Raw genomic sequence first — 22,052 nt, 5'->3', positions numbered from 1 at the left:
CTGCACCGTGATCCTGGTCTCACCGATGACGCCACCACCGAGCCGCTGCTAGCACCGTGACCTGTCGGCACTGCACTCCACACCACCTCGCTTCACAAAACTGCCTTGGTGTCCCCGACACCGCTGCTTCACGCCGACATCGACGCTGCTGCTTGCACCGTGGTTCAAGGGCACCGCTAGTAAGTTACACAACACACCATCCTCATCCCGCACCTCAGCCTTAGCCTACCAATGCCAGCACCATCGACTCCAGTTCGCCAGCCGACGACAGCGCTTGAGCAACGACGATGCCGCTGCTTGCACCGTGACCTGCCAGCACCGCGACGAGCACCGCATCACTTCGAACTGCGACCCTGGTCTTACAGACGACACCATCTGAGGCCGTCATTGAGTCGCTGCTTGCACCATGACTGCAGCACCCGACGCCCGCCGATGCCAGCGCTCCTGACTTCAACCGTGAGGAGTTCGATCTGACTGCAAGGGCCCGACGACTCCTGCACCGACCTCCGGAACCAACACCTGCAGACGCTGTGCTTTCGGAAGCTTAACAAGAGGTCGCTGATGCCCTGCATTTCTAAAGGTACTGTTTTACGGGTTTCCCCAACACTGTAGCTGACCCGCGCCACCGCGGTCAGACAGAACTGTTTGGATTTGTTTGTTCACGATGCCGTGATAGCCCCGGACAGAGCTATCAACTTCAATGAACTTTGTTTCAAGGTTATTTTGATATCGGAAGATTTCTAAGGACTGTATTGTGAATTTTTTTTAACGTTTTTGGTCTTGTCTTAAGTATATAAAAATATTGGATATTTTTCTAAACTGGTGTAGTGTCCTTTTGTAGTGCTTACACTGTATTATTGTTGGTTATGTGCAAATACTTTACACACTGCCTCCAAGATAAGCCTGACTGCTCGTGCCAAGCTACCAAGAGGGTGAGCAGGGATTATTTTAGGAGTGTAACTCCCTTATCCTGACTAGGAAGAAGGGTCCCTGTTTGGACAAAGGTACCTACCTCTGCCAACTAGAGACCCCCATTTCTAACAGTACATAAATCTTGCAATCATATAATAGCAACGCTAGACAGCTTTTCCAAGCTCATACAGCAGTGCTGATACTCAGGCTTCATGGATCTAAAATGTATGGATAGCAAACTGATTAATCGTACAAAATAGAATTTCAGACAGTGGAAGGGATCATCTTGGAAGTATCTGTTATGTATATCTATTTATATTTTTAGAAAAGAAATGACGAGTATAATGCTTGTTTTAATCTCAGTCACTGGTAATTATTTGTGCTGCATTCCTGTCCGTCATTTTGCTACCAACGTGTCACCTTCAGGCAGGAACCAGCCATATGTATATCAGCCTTGATCCTGTGCAGTAATCCAGTCCAAACTTCCAGGCCACACAGGAAACCCTGCAATCCTAGACTGGTGTATGCCTTTTTGGTGCTCATCGGTGAGGTTCAGCTTTGATCCTATAGCCCAGTGAGCACGCCACACATGTCTGAAAAACAAAGTGATGGAAATAATGCTTGAATAAATCTCAGCCTATCATAAGTACTCGGGCTGCATTTCAGTCCATTGTTTTTTACCCACCTTGACACCTTAAACAGGAACCAGCCTCATTAAATCAACCTTGATCTTCCAGGCACAGTGCAGCCCAAATTGCCAGAGAAGGCCCCTATGCACAGGAACATAGTTAACAAAGGTGAACACATTTTACTGTCAAAAATACAGTTTTTGATTTTTAATAGAAACATGTTTGATGCCCAAATATCAATTTGCCACTTTCATCAGGTACTTACATGGATTAATGCAACACATGGTTGGATGCTGCCTACAGGCTCATTTGCCACAATCTCCTGTCAAGGATTTCTACAATGCACCCATAATTATTGTTATTACGTTAGGACCTGCATCCTTCCCAGGATGGCATCATTATGTTACAAGCAATCCCAATGGGCTAGGAATGACCATAAATATTAAAAGGGCAGCCACAGTATGCCATGAATTACCACAACTATTCTGGGCCAGCAATTCCAAGAGTGGGCACTATGATGCCAAGGATGCACACAAAATGTCAAGACTTACCACCAATGTGTCAGGGCCATCATTTTACCACAAGTAGCTGCCATCATCACCCTGGATGCCTCTACTATGACAAGAATTACCATTAGTGTGCCAGGACCAGCTTTTTATGAGGACTAGGCACTATCATGCTATTGATGTTCACAATACATCAGCAATTGACACCATTATGCCAAAGATAGCATTATACCAGTCATGGGTTTCACTATGCCAAGTATGTCCACATCCCGAGTGTCATTGTGCCACGATTTGCCTAGTATTACTACCATTATAGCGGGGTCAATAATACATGGGTGGCAACCACCATACAATGGACGCTCAGAATATGGCATAGGGGACACTTTCCTAAATTGTTTGCACACCAAACGGAGGAACATAGCACTGCCAGCGTGATACAGCGGCTCACCCTTCTACAACTCGGCGCACTTCCACCACTTGGCGCACCCGCTTCGCGGGTGCCCCTTCGCCTGTGCTGAGGAGGGGAACATACCTGACGTTTGTGAGGAGCACTGAGGCGGTAAGGAGGAAAAGCGGCATCAGGCGTGTGGCTGCAGCGGGGCTGCGAGCGTGCGGGGACTTCAATTCCCAGAAGTCCCTGCTAGACCGACGGAGAGCTTCCGGTCCGCTCTCCCTGCTGGCCCGCCCCCCGCCCTCCTGAGGCTTCATAACATCAGTTTGCTGCCAAACGAGTGGGACACTTTCCTAAATTGTTTGCACACCAAACGGAGGAACATAGCACTGCCAGCGTGATACAGCGGCTCACCCTTCTACAACTCGGCGCACTTCCACCACTTGGCGCACCCGCTTCGCGGGTGCCCCTTCGCCTGTGCTGAGGAGGGGAACATACCTGACGTTTGTGAGGAGCACTGAGGCGGTAAGGAGGAAAAGCGGCATCAGGCGTGTGGCTGCAGCGGGGCTGCGAGCGTGCGGGGACTTCAATTCCCAGAAGTCCCTGCTAGACCGACGGAGAGCTTCCGGTCCGCTCTCCCTGCTGGCCCGCCCCCCGCCCTCCTGAGGCTTCATAACAACATCCTACTCCCGCAGCGCGGGACGCAGCCCGGGCGAAGACGGGGCAAAGACAGGGCCGTTTTAGGCCGTTTAAGACCGGACCGGGCCATTCCTCTTGGCTTTTAATTTCTGTGTTACATTAGCTGGCCTTCCTGCACTACTCATATTTAATTGTAATATCCCTTCCACACAATGTCCACGCGCGAAACTAGGAGTAAGGCTACTAAGACCTCCAAAAAGGCTACAGGCACCTTAGATGATTTTATCACCAGGACCAGCCTCTCTATTGATAATGAAATAACTAAACTTCAGCACAAAGTCTCAATAGAACTTGAGTGTGCTAGGAGGCTCTCAACTGAATTTGCACTCAGAAAAAAATCTTCTCTAGGCAGCATTGCAACCTCCAAAACGCCTGAACGCATTACTGGCACAAAGCCAATTATAACCTCGGCCGAGGTTTACTCAACAGTAGAAGAAACAACCCCTTCTATTAATCAAGAACCTCCTGGGCCTTCCGTTAGAGCCGAATCTGAAAGCCTATCACCGCTGAATCTTCCAAAGGAGAGTGCTGAGGATATCGCAAATGAGGTGCCCTGTCAGCTACCAGCTGAGACAGAGTCTAATAAAAGCAAGTCACCCGCCAAGGCACCATCAAAGCATAAAAGAAAGCGCAAACACCTAACCGCTTTCGCTAGGAAAAAAGCAAAAGTAGCCCTTAGCCATAATATCACGGGGGGAACACCAAGTATGCCTACTGTAACAACTGATAACATTGTACACGATGTAGCGCCAGCAACTGTAGAAAATACTAATGCTAACATAGATGAACAAATCTCTATCGTCATGTCTGATCACTCAGCCAGTGAGGGGCAAAGAGTCTCGTCTGATATGGCAGAACAAGATGGTGGAAGGGAAGAATTCTTAAAAATAGTGTGGGAGACGCTAAAGAGACTACTTAAACCACTAGAAATCAGGCTAACTGGCATTGAGAACCAGCTACTTGAAGTTGAGAAAAGTGTCATCACTTTGTCAAGTTTAAGCCTTAACTGTACTGAAGTGCCTAGAGCCACCCAGCAAGCTCCAGTACCCAACCCGGTCTTAACAATAAACACAAATTAATCGAATGTGCAGCAAAAAAAGGAGGGGATAGTAAGAAATACTAATGTTAAACAACCAACTAGCACTAAAGAAAAATCTAATCCAACTCCCTCAACTTCTACAGCTGTAAATATTACTAGTAAACCTTCACAGAAAAATCAGGTACATAGTAATACTTCTCAATTGCCAATTCTTCCCTCTACCCACTCTTCCAACCAGAGCGTATTAGTCCCAAATAAACCCCGATTCAATCCGCCTGCATATCCTTACATTACTTCTGCAAGCAATCAATCCTTGCCTGATAAATCTTTTATAAATACCACTCATAAGTCAAACCATCAGTCTAGCCACATGTATAGTAATTTTAGAGGAGGGTATATAGATCTGCCACCAGACGCTAGTCCATTTGTAGCTGTCCTCACAGGGGTGCCAGAATTGGATAGCCAATATGAAGAAAACTTCCAATCTTTAAAAAACAAAGTGATTTTTTGGCTAGACAAATATAAACCCATTCCTAACCAGATGAAAAGTAAGATCCTTATGGTTAGGAGGGTACCATGGGTAGGGCCAACGGCCAAATCAACCACGGGTGACTGTATTGTCATATCCTTTGAAGAACCCCAAAGTGCTGAACAAATATGCAATTGGAAATCGTACGTTGCGAATCCTCCCATTGAAGCTAGACCCCTATCATTCTTTTACCCTTCACCCAGACCCATTCATCATGTCCCCAAGTGGAACCCTGTCAACCAGTATTATGGCAGTGCTCCCAATTCGGCTAGACATGGTGATTATAATATGTGGTCTGGCATCCCCACCTTCAATAGATTCAGTTGCCTTGACGCTGTCGATTGACTTGCCACTATGCCTGACTGTATTTCTAATTTATATGACATCTTCTGTAGCATGGACAAAGGTAATCCCAAACTAAAAAATGTCCTACAATTGCATGATGATGATCAGATCATTGAGGTTAGGATGCATAGGACCATTTCAAATCCCCAGAAAGTGGAATTATCTTATAAAGCCGGAAATGTATGCTATAGTAAAGCTAAGGGTGGTCTGGATGGGGGATCTAATACTGTAGAGAAAGAAAGAGCCAGGGATGCAGAGAAAGACATGCTAAACCTACAGCTAGGCAGTTTATCTAAACAGTGTGTAGTCAATCCCTCCCCTGACACTCAGAGCCTATCACCTCGCTTACTTATTCTATCGTGGAACATCGCAGGTGTTTGCAAGAACTTAAAAGACCCTGACTGGGCAGACTACATTGACACCTGTGACATTTGTCTGCTACAAGAAACCTGGGCTACAGAAGTTCCACATCGGGTAGGATATAAAACATATGGTATTGAGGCAGTCCAGTCCGACCGAGGAAGACCATCGGGGGGCCTAATAATTTGGCTAAAAATCACCTTGGTCATGCAGGTTGATCTTGTTGATACAGGCTCTCCTGATATCTTGGCCCTAAGGGTTACTCCACCCTGTGGAAACGAATGTTACATCGTTAATGTTTATAACAGACCGATCGGCCACTCCAAGGTTTCACCAACACTTGAAGCCCTGGATCTCCTCTTGAAAAACGTAGTTGGAGACACCCCGGTTATCTTGGGAGGAGACCTAAATTGTAATTACGAACCTGTTCCGGGCATCTCTGATGTGTTCGAAGATGAGGACCAAGCGTATAATATCCCCCAGCTTGATACCACAAAATCTGTTAAATACTCCACATTGGCCAGCCAATTACTAAGACTCACCGCAGATCACGGCCTTAGAGCAGGCAATGGCCGTCTTCCATCGGACTTGCAAAAACAACCAACCTTCTCTAAAGCTAAAAGCAATCTAGATTTTGTACTTGTTTCTCTTAGCATCTGGCACTTTTTGATTGATCTGAAAGTAATAAGTAGGGGGGAAAGCGATCACTATCCTTTGGAACTTTACATCAACATGAATATGGTTAGTGACACCATCACACCATCAAATGAAAATATCCATGTAAGCATGTGTGAGGACGTCCACACAAACAACAACAGACGTGCAGTAAGATGGCCACGTGTTCTGGCGGATGGTAAGGCCTTAGCGTTGGTGTACTCTCTTTTTGAGCAAATGTTTGCACATATAGTTGACCATGCCTTCTTACCTGAACATTTTGATCATTTCGTTGATCTTCACAAAGTCTTCTTTTCAGAACTAAAAACGTATCTATCAAAAAAGCCGAGAAAAAAGCAACAAAACATAAGAGTGGCCAATCACGGAAAGTTATGGTATGACCACTCGTGCAGGATTGCTAAAAGAAACTTATTGCTTGCCATTAAAAACAAGGCAAAAGAAGAAGTTAAACTTGCAAGGGTGGAATACAAACGTATACTAAAAACATCCAAAAAACTATGGGAGGAATCAATTTGGGCTGAAATGTTAGCAGCTGCAAAAGTTAATGATAATGTTGGCTTCTGGAGGCTGGTGGCTAATGGGGGGCACGCTGGGAGAGCTGTGAAAGATGTATTCCTGGATGAGATGACCTGGGTAACTCACTTTACAAATCTTTATAAACAATACGATGGCGACAGTAAAGGGAGCTTATGGTGCCCCCCCCTTATTGAACCCCCCCTTATTGAACCCCTCAACTTTACACTGGATGAGACAGTAAGGGCGATCAACGAACTTAAAAACACCAAAGCCCCTGGCCCGGATAAAATACCGGGGGATCTTTACAAACACGAAGTTGACGTCTGGGCCCCATATGTGAACCGCCTGTTTAATGCTTTATCATCAAACTGCAACTTTCCTGATAGTTGGCGTGCAGCGGAGGTTGTGTTAATATTTAAAAAGGGGGATAGACTGATACCCTCTAACTACAGACCCATTAGTCTGATGGACACGCTCCAAAAATTATATGCTAAACACTTGCTATTCAGGATTAATGACTGGCTGGAAGATTCGAACATAATTTCCAAATTCCAAGCTGGTTTTAGGAGTAGGACCAGCACTATTGACCAAATTTTTCGATTTTGTTGTTTGATTTGGAAGTATGTGCACATTAAAAAAGGTCACCTGTATGTTGCCTTCGTTGACCTGAGGGCTGCATTCGATCTTGTCCCACGCAGTCTACTTTGGAAAACTTTAAGAGAAATAGGTCTACCGGGATGCCTCCTAGCCCAAATAGTTGAGCTGCATGCTGACAACTTTGCAAACATCAGGTGGGGCCCTAATGGCGAGTTGACACGCAATATTCCTATTGAACGCGGGGTTCGCCAGGGATGTGTCCTGGCCCCTACCTTGTTTTCTCTGTTTATTAATGATGTCCCCGAATATTTGAATGTTTGTGTTAATGATTCGCCGCAGCTCAATGGTGAAAGGGTGCCTGCGTTGCTCTTCGCAGATGACACAATACTTATATCTCAAACAAAAAAGGGCCTCCAGGCACTCCTTAATTCCTTCAGTTGCTATTGCCAGACAAAGGGCTTGGAAATTAATGCTGACAAAACAAAATGCATGTCATTAAATCCCAGTATGCCAGATAGAGGGTTCCTGACCCTGAATAGCCAAAAATTGGGTATTGTGGAAAACTTTTCCTATTTGGGTGTTGTGCTCGATTCCAAACTAAGTTGGAAAGCCCAAATCGAGAAAAGCAAGATAACATATGCCCAAAATGTCAAGCCAATTTTATGCAAAATGAATACTAGCACGAGCAAAAGTGTAACCCCGGTTTTAGAACTTTTTAAATTTAAAATACAATCTGCTGTGCTATATGGAGCAGAGATATGGGGCACATGGGCCAAGAATAGTTTTCAAAATCTGGACAACAAATTCATGCATGCTTCTGTAAGGGTCCCTAATAGTACACCTCTTTTACCTCTCCAACTTGACCTGAACTTTAGGAGAACAGACCACCTAGCTATCCTAAGACCATTAATATTCTGGGTTAGGCCCTGGTCCACCCCGGAACTGATAGAATACAGAAATGGTCTACATGAATTGATGACTCTTGATTCCTTTAATTCCATCCAATGGCTAGTGCATATTAAAAAATGGTTTACACTCCTGGGCTTATATTCAATGTGGGAGACTCCCGACAAAATGTCCACCTCTTCCAAACTAATAGTTAAGCGAGCTTTTTGGATCCACATGAGCGGAAATTTAGTGGATGGAAGTAGTGTTGGCTCCGCAGTCCAGGTCTTTCTGTCATTTAAGGATGAGTTCCGTTTTGAACCATTCCTGGACGAGATAGAGCCACCCATTGCAAAAACCCTTTACTTAAAGTTCAGATACGGGATACTTATGCTTAATTACAACACCGAAAGATGGGCACAAAAAAGACTGGGAGAATTGAATGTTAAAACGGGGTGTTGCCCTATGTGTTCCAATGTCTGTTCTGAGAATGAGGTTCACATGTTTTTTGTTTGTAGCGCCTACATGAATGCTAGAAAGAAATGGCTAAAACCAATGTGCAACCTCTTGGGAACTAGGTCCTGCGCAATAGCTTTTAGGATCATGAAAAGTAACTCAACCCAGTACATTGTATTTAGCATAAGTAAATTCCTATACTCTGCCTACATAACCCGTAAGAAACAAGGACAGGTACTCTGAGTTGGAAAGGTGTATATGTTTACATAACTCTTACATTTTTAATATTTTTATATATTTTTAAAATTGAAATGAAATGAATTGTAAAAGCTATTCTTTCTCCATGTACCATTTTCTTAAATTGCTGCCATGTTTACAGCTTGATTTTCTATGTATGTATGTGACTTTTATGGCCAAATTGGCCGAAATAAAGTAATAATAATAATAATAATATGGCAAGAGCTACAACCAATAGGCTAGAGACTCCAAAACTAAGTGCGGGCGCCATTTTGTCACAGATGACCTCAATATGTTAAGAATTACAACCATATAAAAGGGACACCAAACTCAAACATCATTCAATTTTTTTTCTTGCCCTAACTTTTTACTGCCCATAATGAGAGGCTTCATTTTCCCTAAAGGTTGACTGAACATTTCTACAGTGGTTAATTTGTAAAAATAAAATAAGTGCTGGGGCTCTCGTCAGCAGGCAACTTGCACCAGCCCATTTCTCCTGTTGGCACAACCTAAAACAAAACGAGCTGCTAACCTTGAAAGTGGGGAGAGGCTGTGGCGTAACAGACAGAGCTGCCAACTTTGGAGCTGGGGAACCAGGTTTGAGTCGTGGCATCGCTTAACGTCCTGTGATTCTGCTCAAATCACTTAGTATCCCCTTAAATGAATGTGTCCTTAAACAGTGCTCATGAAAAGCACTGGTGCTGATGATTAAATGCCGATGCTGAGCACCAGAAACTACCGGCTCAAATTAAGCATTGCATCTCTCACTCGGAATGCTGCACATACCTCCAATCAGCCTTATAACAGACTGTAAAGCTTGATGGAGCAACATGGGTAGGATGAAGTAGAAGAAAACCCACCTCAAGGTCTTGAAGCTTCGGATAATGCTGGCATTCCAGTTCTATCAGATGTTTGGATAGGGCTTGCGGTTGGCCCTCATCTCCTTGAATCTGCTCCTACTGCCGTGTCCAGCTTCTAATTCATTTGGCTGGCGGTTTCATGAGCACCTGGTGTCAGTACCATTTAGCAAACATGCTACGCAACTCAGGCAGTCACATGATGTCCACAATGGTTTGTGCATGTGAGAGGGGTATGACACCGACACTTGTGCGGCACAGAATCCACCTGCATACTGCCAGATGGACTACAGTTGAGCCCTGTACACTTCCATTGCGGGTGTAGCCTCCCTGATCGGATGAGAAGAGGAGACACTCCTCTATTCAATGAGAAATGAGGGCTGTCATGCATGCTGGGAGTATGCCAACTCAATTGTTTTGCAAGAGCAGCAGAGAGGATATCTAGTGTTGATGGTGGGACAGTGCCTAGTTACCCGCAGCATGAGACACCAGGAGTACAGCAGCTTTCTGGTGGTGTTGGAGGGGGTAAGTTACCTGATGCTAATATGCACCTGTTGCCATTGCTGAATAGTAAAATCTACTCAAGTCTTTAGGGAATCAACAACAATTATGTATGGACTGCGATGACATCTGCAAACGTTTAGTGGAAACTAAATTATTAGTAAATATGTTTGCTCTTCGGAAATCCAGGCTGAATTTTATTGCTCAGTGGGCCAACAACATCGAGCTTAATTCAGAGTCCTGCCACGCTTATAGGAGTCCATCATCGTGGACATATGAAAAAACATCTTTGTCTTCCTCTTCCTCCACTGGTCCCTGCGTTCCTGCTATTTAACTATGTGAAAAAATGCAAATCCCTTTTAAGTTCATCCAATCTTGGCTTGCCTGCACTAGGGTGTACAACACAGGGATTTATCAAGGTCCCGGCCATTAGTAAAATTTAGAATCTTTCACTACCCACAAAGTTACAAGGGAGCCTACTTTTAAAGGTATTCACTTCTTTTTATATCAATTATTTGCCGCTGTGAGTTATTTGTTTTGTTCTACAATGGTCCCTAGGGAGGTAGGGATAGGAAGTAACAAATGAATACAGACCCAATCAGTGCTGTATTGGTTAACTTATCCAGCCGGACAGAGGTTCAATATTTAATTTATCAGCAAGTTTTTGGGATATAAACAAACACAAATACTGAAAAGTGGGACACAAGCCTGCATCCTACTACACAAACATACAAACATAAAATAGGGAGAACATTTAAGCGAGGCTCAGGCAACGCTTTCGGTTTGTTTTGAAAAGTAGTATAAATTTTAAGAAGCAAATCGCAAGTAACGTCTCTACACAGTTAATAATGACATCACATTTAGTGCATGAGGCGTTTTAAGGTGTCGACGGCGTTTCGATCTAAGTAAGTAACTCGTGGATCATCTTCAGGACATTATATTAGCATGCCTGTATATAAGTGCCTAAGATAATTGGGGAAGTTCGAAGGGCCTGCCACAAGACTGTGGGTGTGACAACACCGGATGCGGGAATGTCCGGGCTCGGTAGGGGCTTCGGCCGTCGCAGATATGCTATACTGGCAAGTCGAGGATCAAGGGGCACTTCAGGGAACACTTCAGGAGGGGCTGCGTGTAATACGACTTCGCGATGGCAGCGCGATGCCCTCAAGTAAAGAAATTGGAGGGATTCACAGGAGTGGAGCCACAGGCGTGTGCTCGGATGGTGTAATGACCAATAGTCGATGAATGCACCGTGCTGGTTAGGGGGTCAGTATCCGGGATAGCTGAAGTGTTCCCTGAAGTGCCTGATTGGGTCTGTATTCATTTGTTACTTCCTATCCCTACCTCCCTAGGGACCATTGTAGCACAAAATAATTGATTCCCGAGGTCCCTGGCTGACTTTACTTGGGTCCCCTTGTTGTTTGAAAAGCTGTGAGTTATTTGGTCACACTTATGGGGTAACTTTACATGTGAGAATATCTATTTGTAAGTCCAAATTCAAGAACAGTGAACTCAAATCATGAACTTAAACTCATAAACAGGTACTTTGCACCCATATGCATGCAAAGAGTTACTTAAAAATTGGCCATAAAAAGTGGTTACAAATTGTGCCCCAAGGGCCACATCTACAACTTTAGTAGTGCAGGCCAGCACAACAATTCACCTTGCTGCAATGCACTGTATCACAGGAAAAGGGCAAGAATGTGCCGTATTTATCCAATATGCCACATTCCTGTCCATTTCCCTTGCGGTTGTGCCATTTTGACAGTATAGTGGCACTGCAGGCGCCTTTGCATATTGGTGCAAGGGTGCCTGTGTTGTAGGTAAGAATGTTTTTTGTGCAGGAAGGGGCACTTCCCTGTACAAAAACAACTGTGAGAGGCTTTTTCCTCTTTCTATGTGTGCTGAAGAATACAGCAGACATAGAAAGAGGAAACAACAAGGAGAAATAAGGATAGTTCTCCTAGTTATACCTCCCCTGGAGAGACATATCTTTTTGGTGCATTCCCAGGTTTATGAGGTCTTGTAAATCTGAGAATGCGTAGAAAACCATGCGAGATGCATGAGAACAACCATGCAGTGCCTAAGGAATCCCTGCCCAGGGCAGAGTAACGAAACGCTGCAATTTGTGCTGAGTTGCTTTACTCTATTTTTTGTAGCCACTCAAAGCCACGCTAAGTGGCTATATGTGGCTTCAAAAATATGACCTAAGGTTTGTGCCACCCTTGCTTCATGTTGCTTGGTGTAGGAGCAACGCAAACTGGATCATAATTATGTCCCCAAATGTTTACGACCAGTCATTGAGTTTACAAAGCAACCTGTGTTCTAATAGGTAACAACACAAAAAGTCCAGTAGCAGTGGGTTGTAGACTGACCTACCTATTGAATATGAATTAGGCAGGTCGCTTTTTGGGACTTCTTATGATTAGCTACAAACACAGAGATAGTGGCCTACAAGGAACAGCAGACCACCATGCCAGTGTTTGCATTTTCAAATGAGAAACCTTCCTGTGTTCCTTAAAGGAACCTGTGATGTTTAAAATAAAGTTTCTCATTAGGGAAAACATCAAAGGTGGGGGGCAGGCAGTGGTTTAGTTGACTACTCCCTATTCTTTGTAAGGTCGCCCCACAGGATTCACAAAGGGAAAGTTGTCCTAAGAGGTCACCTTCCCCTTGAGGAATCATTTACCACTTTTTTTATGTGTTAGTATCTGACCAATGGTGATACATGCCATTGCAACTCGCACCAAATGCATTCACTAAATAGCAGGTGCGGCTGGTGTGCTGGATGTGCTGCCGGGCTAAAGGAGGGATGGGGGTGCGTAGGGGTTGCGGGTGGGAAAGAAACGTACCTGCAACCAGCTGCAACGCGCTCTGCTGCTCCTCTTCTCCAGGTGGCACAGGCTGCCAGAATGCCCTGCGGCCAATCCAGTAGCTGCTCTCACGCATGAGAGCAGCTTCAGAATTGGCCGGAGTGCCCTCGACATATGCTCTGTCCAGCCCAGCTGCGTAGCTGGTTTAGGGAGAGCTTTCGCTACGCATGACGGTTTGGCTGGGGGGGGGGGTGAGGGGCGATGCTTCTCCGCCATAACAGAAGAGAGGCCGCTGCTAAATAATAAAAGGCTATTTTGCTGTCAGACGCCAGGGCCAGACTGGCTACCACGTATTTCAGTAAGCTGGCAGGAGAAGGACTAGTTTCACCACTATGGGGGTGTTTTTTTTTCTGGGAACCTGCCGAGTACATTCTTACTTGCAGCGCTTCATTTTGAATTGTTTATTTGGAGCTACATGCCCGGCAGCCAGTCCAGCCCTGTGATTTTGTGAATCGTAGAGTTGCAATCTCGAAACTCCTTTGCACAGCTGTCCCTTCAACCTCATTTTAGGGGATAAAATAACTTTGAGAATAAGATCTCGGAGAGTTGTACAGTTTACCCAGGTGAAACTGGAGAGCGGGGCTCATCTGAATGGCCCTTGTAGCTCCTCCAACATTGCTTGTTAGAAGCATCTGAAACGATTTCCACGTTTTGAAGCCTGGTTTTAGGATTAACGAATTGAAGTCTGGAATATTATCCGCAGTAGTTAACCCAATGACTGCCAAGCCCAGCACTGAACCGGGTTAAGTCGACCCTCAGTGCAGGGTCCGGTCATTGTTCAGTTGCTAAATCAAGAGCTGAGCCGGCCAGAGTCAACACATTGACAATTCACGGCTTGATCTAAGTGGACCAATACTGTTTGCTGGAAAAGATTCAAGAACATTATATTATCGGGGATGTGACTTCACAGCACATATATTGCAGTTCAGAGGCCTGAGACGCATGCTGGCCAATACCCTGCATCTGTTTCTGATTCATCCTTTTAAGGTGATTTATATCTTTCATGTTTTCAATACAAATAGGTGAAAGGCAAAACTCTGCTGATTATTGTTTTAGACCAAAACCCCATTCTCACATGACAAAATTACATAATTGAATAACGCATGCCTGAGAATTGAGAACGTTATGGCAAATGAATCTGGCCTCGGGGAGGTATTTATTAAGCCTCCCATAACCCAAGAAAGCGCGTAACAATTAGATAAGGTATTTCAATGTAATGATATTATTTCTGTTGGGAATACCCGACTGTCATGCAGCCGGGAATAGGCCCCAATGTGCACATTTACCGAGCCTGCCACTCTCTTCGATCAGACCTTAAAGGGGGCCAGGTGGTAGCAACAATGACACGAGGGTATGGGGGCCTCAGAAAGCAAAACAGTTTCCAGACCTTCAAAATATTATTTCAGATCTAGTTTCTTATCCCTTGGCTTCTCAGAACTAGATATTAGCAATTTCCGAACGAGCGATCCATCAACGAGTGAATGAACTCTGTTTATGCACAGTGAAGAAACACATAGAGACAATGTTTATGCTGAAGGTAGTGATGTAGCGCGAAATTCATTTTAATTTGTAGGTGTGCATTATACTCACACGTGTAGAACGCATCCGCATATTATCCTTTGTTGTGTTAACCTACGCGTTAGGATCATGTGATGTAATAACATAAATGTTATGTGTTGAGGCTGATATGTAGAATGCGTGAAAAATTCACAGGTGAAAGGGAGAGGATGTGGGCAAATTCTGGGCAAATCACTTAATCTCCCTGTGCCTAACAAAAATGAATGTGTCCTTGTGTAATGCAACTGGTGCTCGTGTAAAGTGCTCTGATACCTGTTACCTTTGGTTCAAGTTAGCGCTATATAAAACTAAAAAAAAACCCAAATTTGTGGAAAATAAAATGTAGACAGCAGAAAATACTAATAGAAAGCACTTGAGTTGTGTAACTGACAACAATTATTATTGAATATGTTTATTAATCGTGTCATTTTATATGTGGATAGGAATATTAACCAAATGTGTCATGATTCCTATGTAATTCATAAAGCTCATGCTCCATTTCTCTTATGTTGGCTGAATCTTGTAGGTGTGAAATACATTTCCCCTGGAAGCTCGCCTATTAGCATTAATAGTTTGGATTTCAGCTGCAGGTTGGATTCTGTTCTTTCCTAAGCTTATGTTGCAGGTGGAAGAAGCACCCTTGTTAGTTAGAATAATGTCTTTGTTTTAGCAGTTAGGCAAGGAGAGAAGAGGATACATTGGGAGTTAATGCTGATAAGGAGAACTGTTGTATTTTCTTACAGGGGAAGGCCCTAGGAATCAAGGTCATCTTGTTACTGTTCTGGAGCATCGGCGTTCTGTGGAAAAGTCCCTATGAGAATGTGGTCTGATCGGATGACGTGACCCGAAAGGAATCCTTGGAAGACACCTGTGATATTGGAACTTGACAATTAGGGAGAGAGCCCCACTTCTTCTTTGGCTTTGGAGAGAGAGCATCTTAGAAAGAGCTCTGTCTCCATAGCTTCATGCTACATCACCCATTGAAGTGGAGAGACTTCTACGGAAGACTCCACACGCTGACACCTTTACGTACCCTGCCCCAAAGAATGCTAAAGTAGGAATGTCACGTAAGTGCTAGTGTAGGGATAGATTAATGCTTTACTTTCATCAACCATCGATGCAGGAGAACTTGGACTCATGTTTTCTGATTTTCCGCATCCTAATTCTTGAATTAATTGTCTTGTGCATGTTGCAACTCCTCAACCTTATTCACAGATTTGGCTTTAATTTGGTTCCAATGTGTTTCTACACCCTTGTCTTGAGGTGTCTATTTTCAAGGCACTGCAAAGGGAAAGGCCAAAGGACCACTGACCATATTACGAGTTGTACTTTTACAACTCGTAATATGGCCAACGGTCCATGCGCAGGTTTGGCACAGCGGAGCTGGTATCGCTGCGGCAAACACGTAATTGTTTCCTGAGGGGTCGATTAGGATGGTGGTCGGAAAACCATTCTGACTGCCGTGGTAGCGGAAATTACCCGTCCGCAGGTACCATGGGAAAACCAGCGGTCAGATTCGGATGAACCGTCAGTAAAATCCGACCGCTGCGGACTAATTCCACGAAAGACCGCCGGGTGTGAGCGGAGCAGGTGAAAATCCGTCCGTGGTGGTCAGATTTGCTGCGGAAAGACCCAAAACTGCTGCACGGCCAGCGGATTGACCGCACGTTAAATTAGGATACCATTGCGGTGACAGCGAAACGATCATCTTTTTCCGAATTCCGCGATCGCAACTGGTTATGAATGGGAGAGCCTGCGGAAGGGCTGTTGTATTCCGACCACCGCAGTCACTCCGAAACAGTAATGGCGGTTGACAAAAAAACACACAACAAGGCTACCAAGTGTGGCCATTAAGCTGGCTCAGCCTAAAAAAACACCTAACACACCCCAATGACACATTCCCATGAAAACTAAAAAATACAAATCCCAGGTCAACCCACACAACACACCTGACAGGAATACTCCATTTGGACCCACCCACATAGCTGAGTATAAAACCAGCCCCTTCCCTGACCAGAATCCTTTGCACAACTCCACAACTGAAGGGGCCCAACCCCACAGCACAAAGGAGAGGCAAATCTGCACACATCACACCCTCACAACCACACACACACCACACACATCACCACCACCACCTTCCCAACTGCACCTTTAGCCCATTTGCACATCACACCATGTCACAGAAGAAAATGCCTAAATTCACTGACAATGAGTTTTCAGTGATGGTAGATGAGGTAATCAGAGTAGAACCACATATGTTTGGAAACCTGGTCCAAAAGACAACATTAGCCACCAAAAATCAAATGTGGGCAAGGATAGTCAACAAGGTCAATGCAGTGGGGACCATCCCAAGCTCCCATAAGGAGATCAGGAAGTGGTGGAATGACCTCAAGAGCAAGGTGAAAGAGTGGAACAACAAGAACCTTAAGCTGGCTCAGATGACTGGCGGTGGGCCTCCCATTCCACTCCGAACATTCACCGAATGGGAGGAGAAGGTGCTTGCCACACTGCATCCAGAGAGTCTCACAGGAATAGCCGGGGGAGTGGAGGCTGGTAAGTACCAACACATGTCTACCATTACACTGCTATGTACTGTCTTGCACAACTAAAAAAGCCCCACTTCCTAGACACAAATGCATTCATGTGCACCACACTCTCCCCAACACATGTCTTACAGATCCAACATTCACTCCCTCTGATTCACCCCAAAGTCAGCTAGCAATATTTCCATGGGGGCATGTTTACTGGCAGCCAGCACTACAACTCCCACCAGGCACCCCAGACCCAAAGCTGAGCGAGATGTAACACTCCACCCCACACCCACAACTATGTGTCAGCCATTGCATTGCCTCATCAAACTCACAGGTAGGTAGCCATCTTAACATGGAGGGGTGTTTGTGGGTGGGAAGCCTGCACTACAACTCTCACCAGGCCCCCTTGTCACAAAGCTCAGCAGGATGGAGCACTCCCCACAGCCACAACCATGTGTCAGCCATTGCATTGCTCCCTTCAAACTTACAGGTAGGTAGCAATCTTATGCTCTCTTGTCCACCCCTGACCAGGATGGAATGCTCCCCAATCCAAGAGCCATGTGTAACCCATTCCCTTTCTCTGCTCCACTTCACAGGTAGGCAGCGATCTTAACAGGGAGGGGTGTTTGTGGGTGGGAAGCCTGCACTACAACTCCCACCAGGCCCCCTTGTCCCAAAGCTCAGCAGGATGGAACACTCCCCCCACACCCACAACTATGTGTCAGCCATTGCATTGCTCTCTACAAACTCACAGATAGGTAGCCATCTTAAGAAGGAGGTGGTGCTTGTGGGTGGGAAACCAGCACTACAACTCCCAACAGGCCCTCTTGTCCCACAGCAGAGCAGTATGGAATAGTCCTCCCCCCAACCATGTGGCAGCCATTGCATTGCTCCCTTCAAACTTACTGGTAGGTAGCCATATTATGCTCTCTTGTCTTACCCCTGAGCAGGATGGAACACTCCCCCATCCAAGAGACATGTGTACCCTATTCCCTTGCTCTGCTCCACTTCACAGGGAGGCAGCCATCCTAACAGGGAGGGGTGTTTGTGGGTGGGAAGGCAGCACCACAGCTCCCACCAGGCACCCTTATCCCACAGCTCTGCAGGATGGAGTTCTCCCCCCAACCAAAACCATGTGACAGACATTGCATTGCTTTATTCTAACTCACAGGTAGTTAGCCATCTTATGCTCACCTTTTCCACCCCAGGCCCTCTTGTCCCACAGCAGAGCAGTATGGAATAGTCCTCCCCCCAACCATGTGGCAGCCATTGCATTGCTCCCTTCAAACTTACTGGTAGGTAGCCATATTATGCCCTCATGCACCACCCCTGAGCAGGATGGAACACCCCCCATCCAAGAGACATGTGTACCCTATTCCCTTCCTCTGCACCACTTCACAGGGAGGCAGCCATCCTAACAGGGAGGGGTGTTTGTGGGTGGGAAGGCAACACTATAACTCCCACCAAGCCCTCTTGTCCCACAGCAGAGCAGTAAGGAATAGTCCTCCCCCAACCATGTGGCAGCCATTGCATTGCTCTATTTAAACTTACAGGTAGTTAGGCATCTTATGCTCACTTGTCCCTCCACTGAGCAGCATTGAACACTCCCCACGCCCACAACCATGTGACAGACATTGCATTGCTCCCTTCAAACTTACAGCTCTGCAGGGTGGTACATCCCCCACACCCAAAACCATGTGGCAACAATTACCCTCAACTGTGACACAGAACAGGTAGGTAGTCAGTGCATGCACCCTGGCATTCCTCTAAAAAAGCTTGCAGCCACATGATCACACCAGCCCTCAATTGTCACCCAACTTGGCATACTTCCAATAGCCACTTCCAGTGCGCAGACAGCTAAGCGTATGTAACTGACACAGAAATTAAACTTTAAACCAGCAAGTCACATGTTGAAGAAATTCAGGGCACAATCATGCACAGCACTGGATGCTATGTGTAATTGCCATGGTGGCAGAGCATGAAGGCCCATATGAACACAAACCATGCATGGTCAGTTGGCAAAGAAAGTAAAGTACATGATATGACAAAGGTATGCAGAAGATTACAATGGCTAGTTCTTGCTCAGCTGTAACATCTTCCATGCAGAGCAAAACAAAAAGACAAATCACATAAAGTTGATGTGCTGCAAGTCGTTAGATGACGACATGTCCTTGTAATCACACAATCTGTACGTGGAACATGGTATCTATTTCCATGTCACACCATGGACAAGCAATGTAGGTACCTACACATCATGTCACATGTAACATTTAAACGTCTAACACCAAGCTTGTGGGGTGCATCTCAATGACCATTTCATCTCTGTTCAACAGGAGATCCACAAGCAACTGTTGCAGAACACAGCACCGACCTGCAGAGTCAGTCTCCCCCCTCGGAACATGGACTCTCGGATGCAGACTCCATACGTTTCTCGGATGAGGAGCCCGAACCTTGCCCGTCCGGACTACCAGGGCGCACCACGTCCCAGGCCCCCACTGTCCCCACCACCACCACCTCAGCAACAACAGCCGACCCCTGCTGCAACAACCTGTGCGGCCTCAACCACCACCACCAAAACCAGTGCTGCCTGCAACACTCTCCCTGCCTCAGTGGTTACCAATACCTCCAAATGATCAGAGGAGGGCAGGGAGAGTCTGCGGGTTCGTCAAGTGGCAACGCCACAGGCCCGGGACAGCCGGGCAGGTGGGAGGGCAACTGGAGGACAAAATCGAGAGGACACAGGGACCGAAGCCCTGGCCAGCATCGCCAGAGTCCTTGGGGCATACGACCAAGCCCAGGGACACACGGGCCAGGCTGTAGAAGAAGCGTGTGAGCTCTGCCTGCTGCTGAGGTCCATGGACACATGTATAGGCCAAATAGTGGACCTCTTGGGCCAGCTTGTGGGTGTACTGAGGGACAGACATGCAGCCCAAAGGACAGCTCAAACCCCCCTCAAGTGGCCCGCAGGATGATACCACCACCGCCTAAGCTGCGGCCACAGAGAGGGGTGAGCTGCAACAGAATGAATCCTCAGACACTGCTGAGCCTGCAGCAGGCCCCCCCCTGGAAAACGCAAGAGGGGCTGTCCGAGAAACACCACGGGATGATCACATGGCAAAGCATCAGCCATACCCAAGTCAAAGAGCCAGCCATGATGGCACCTCTGTTCATCTTGACATTGACTTTGTTGACTATCCTTACCCACACTGCCATGTTGATGGCAGGTGTCTGTTGGACTGTATCACCTCATCAATGTGGTGACTACTCTATTGTCTCTTTTACCATCACTGACAACTCATTAATTCACCTAGCGCCATTTTTTGAAACATCACTTGTCTGTCACAAACACTCTTTGTAAATAAACACTCTTTACACACCTATGTCTTTGTGTCAGCTCCATGTTTATCACAGTATGTACAATGTTGACTCAGATTCCAATGTACTGGAAGCTCTGATTGTGACGAGGCATTGAGAGGCTGAAGAGACCTAGAAAGACACAAGAGAACGGCATTTACTTGTCAGGTGATGGCATCACAGTCAGTACAAACACTAGTCATCAAGGTATACAAACTAACACTAATCACAATGACAAACAATCTCGACATAGACATCATGTAGCTTGTCATGACTACACTGTGCCACAAACATCAGCCATCAGCACAGAACCAGCAACAAGTAGCAGTCAAAAAGCTCCTCTAGGCCTTTTCACTACCATCAGGGACAGCAGACAATGACACTGTTGTACAATGTTACTCACACTCAAGGGAAGTAGCGTCTTTTTTTTTTTTTATTGGGCTTATTGAGCGCGACAGCTACCCAAAAAGGGTTTCCCGGCGCAATAGAACACTGAAGCAAAAGAATGAAGGCAGGAGAAGGTCATAAGAAAGAGACCGGAACATGTTACTGGTTGAAAAGCCAGGTCTTAATGGCTTTGCGGAAATGAATGTAGCGGGTTTCCAAACGGAGAGATTGTGGAAGGGAGTTCCAAAGCTTAGGGCCTAAAAGGGAGAAAGATCTTCCTCCCATCCTTACTCAGAGAGTTTTGGGAACACAGAAAAGGCCTTGAGTGGAAGACCTCAGGCAGCGAGCAGGCATGTAAATGTGCACTAGGGTTTGGAGGTATCTAGGGGCATTGCCCCATCTTATTCTATGCATGAGGCTGAGAGCTTTGAATTTGACCCTATTTATAACTTTAAGCCAATGAAGCGCCTTAAGGTGACCGGACATGTGTTCCCTCCTACTGCATTTGCATAGCAGTCTGGCTGCAGCATTTTGAACCAGCATGAGACGTCGCATGACTGCCTGTGTTACCCCCAGGTAAAGAACATTGCCGTAGTCTAAGCGGGAGGTGATAAGGGCGTTAACCACAGACTTTTGTGTGTCGTCTGGGAGCATCCAAATGATTTTTCTAAGCCATCTCAGAATTGTAAAACAGGTGGCTGTGAGATTGTTAACTTGAGGCTCCATAGTGAGGCCATTGTCAATGGTAATTCCAAGATTACGGACTTGTCGCGACGGGGTTGGTAGTGGGCCCATTTCAGATGGCCAGTGTCTGGAGTTCCAGAGGTTTTGATTAGGACCCACTATTAGAACCTCTGTTTTGCTGCCGTTGAGTTTAAGCATATTAGTGCTCATCCAGGTGGCGATGCTCCTAAGGCCTGTCTGCAGGAGGGAGGGGGAATCATTGTCACAATTTGATAGGGAAAATATAATTTGTGAGTCATCGGCGTATGTGAATATTTTGAGACCGGCTGCTTCAGCGATCTGGGCGAGCGGTGTTACATAAAGGTTAAAAAGCAGGGGACTCAACACCGATCCCTGTGGCACTCCATAGGGGGAAAGATGGACATTAAATGTTGCACTGCTGGAGGAGATTTGAAATGTCCTGAAAGTCAGGAAAGATGCGATCCAGTCTAGTGCTTTACCTTTAATGCCCATATTGGAAAGTAAGGCAAGC

At 45.9% G+C, this 22,052-nt stretch overlaps 1 long non-coding RNA gene across 1 annotated transcript in view; it reads right to left on the bottom strand.

Moving 5' to 3' along the window:
• Nucleotides 1–1,205: 1,205 nt before the first annotated feature.
• Nucleotides 1,206–22,052, bottom strand: part of LOC146834911 (uncharacterized) — a 164,805-nt gene continuing 143,958 nt past the window's right edge. Inside the window, exons 2-4 of the long non-coding RNA XR_014960354.1 lie at nucleotides 20,473–20,581; nucleotides 1,598–1,682; nucleotides 1,206–1,505 (exon numbers count right to left, since the gene is read on the bottom strand). This is a non-coding gene — a long non-coding RNA (uncharacterized LOC146834911). The remainder of the gene's footprint in view (nucleotides 1,506–1,597; nucleotides 1,683–20,472; nucleotides 20,582–22,052) is intronic.

Source organism: Triturus cristatus, chromosome 4_2 (genome assembly GCF_964204655.1).
Source record: "Triturus cristatus chromosome 4_2, aTriCri1.1, whole genome shotgun sequence".
Classification (NCBI taxonomy): domain Eukaryota; kingdom Metazoa; phylum Chordata; class Amphibia; order Caudata; family Salamandridae; genus Triturus; species Triturus cristatus.
The sequence above is the reverse complement of the archived record's forward strand: the minus strand, read 5'-3'. Positions and strand labels throughout refer to the sequence as shown.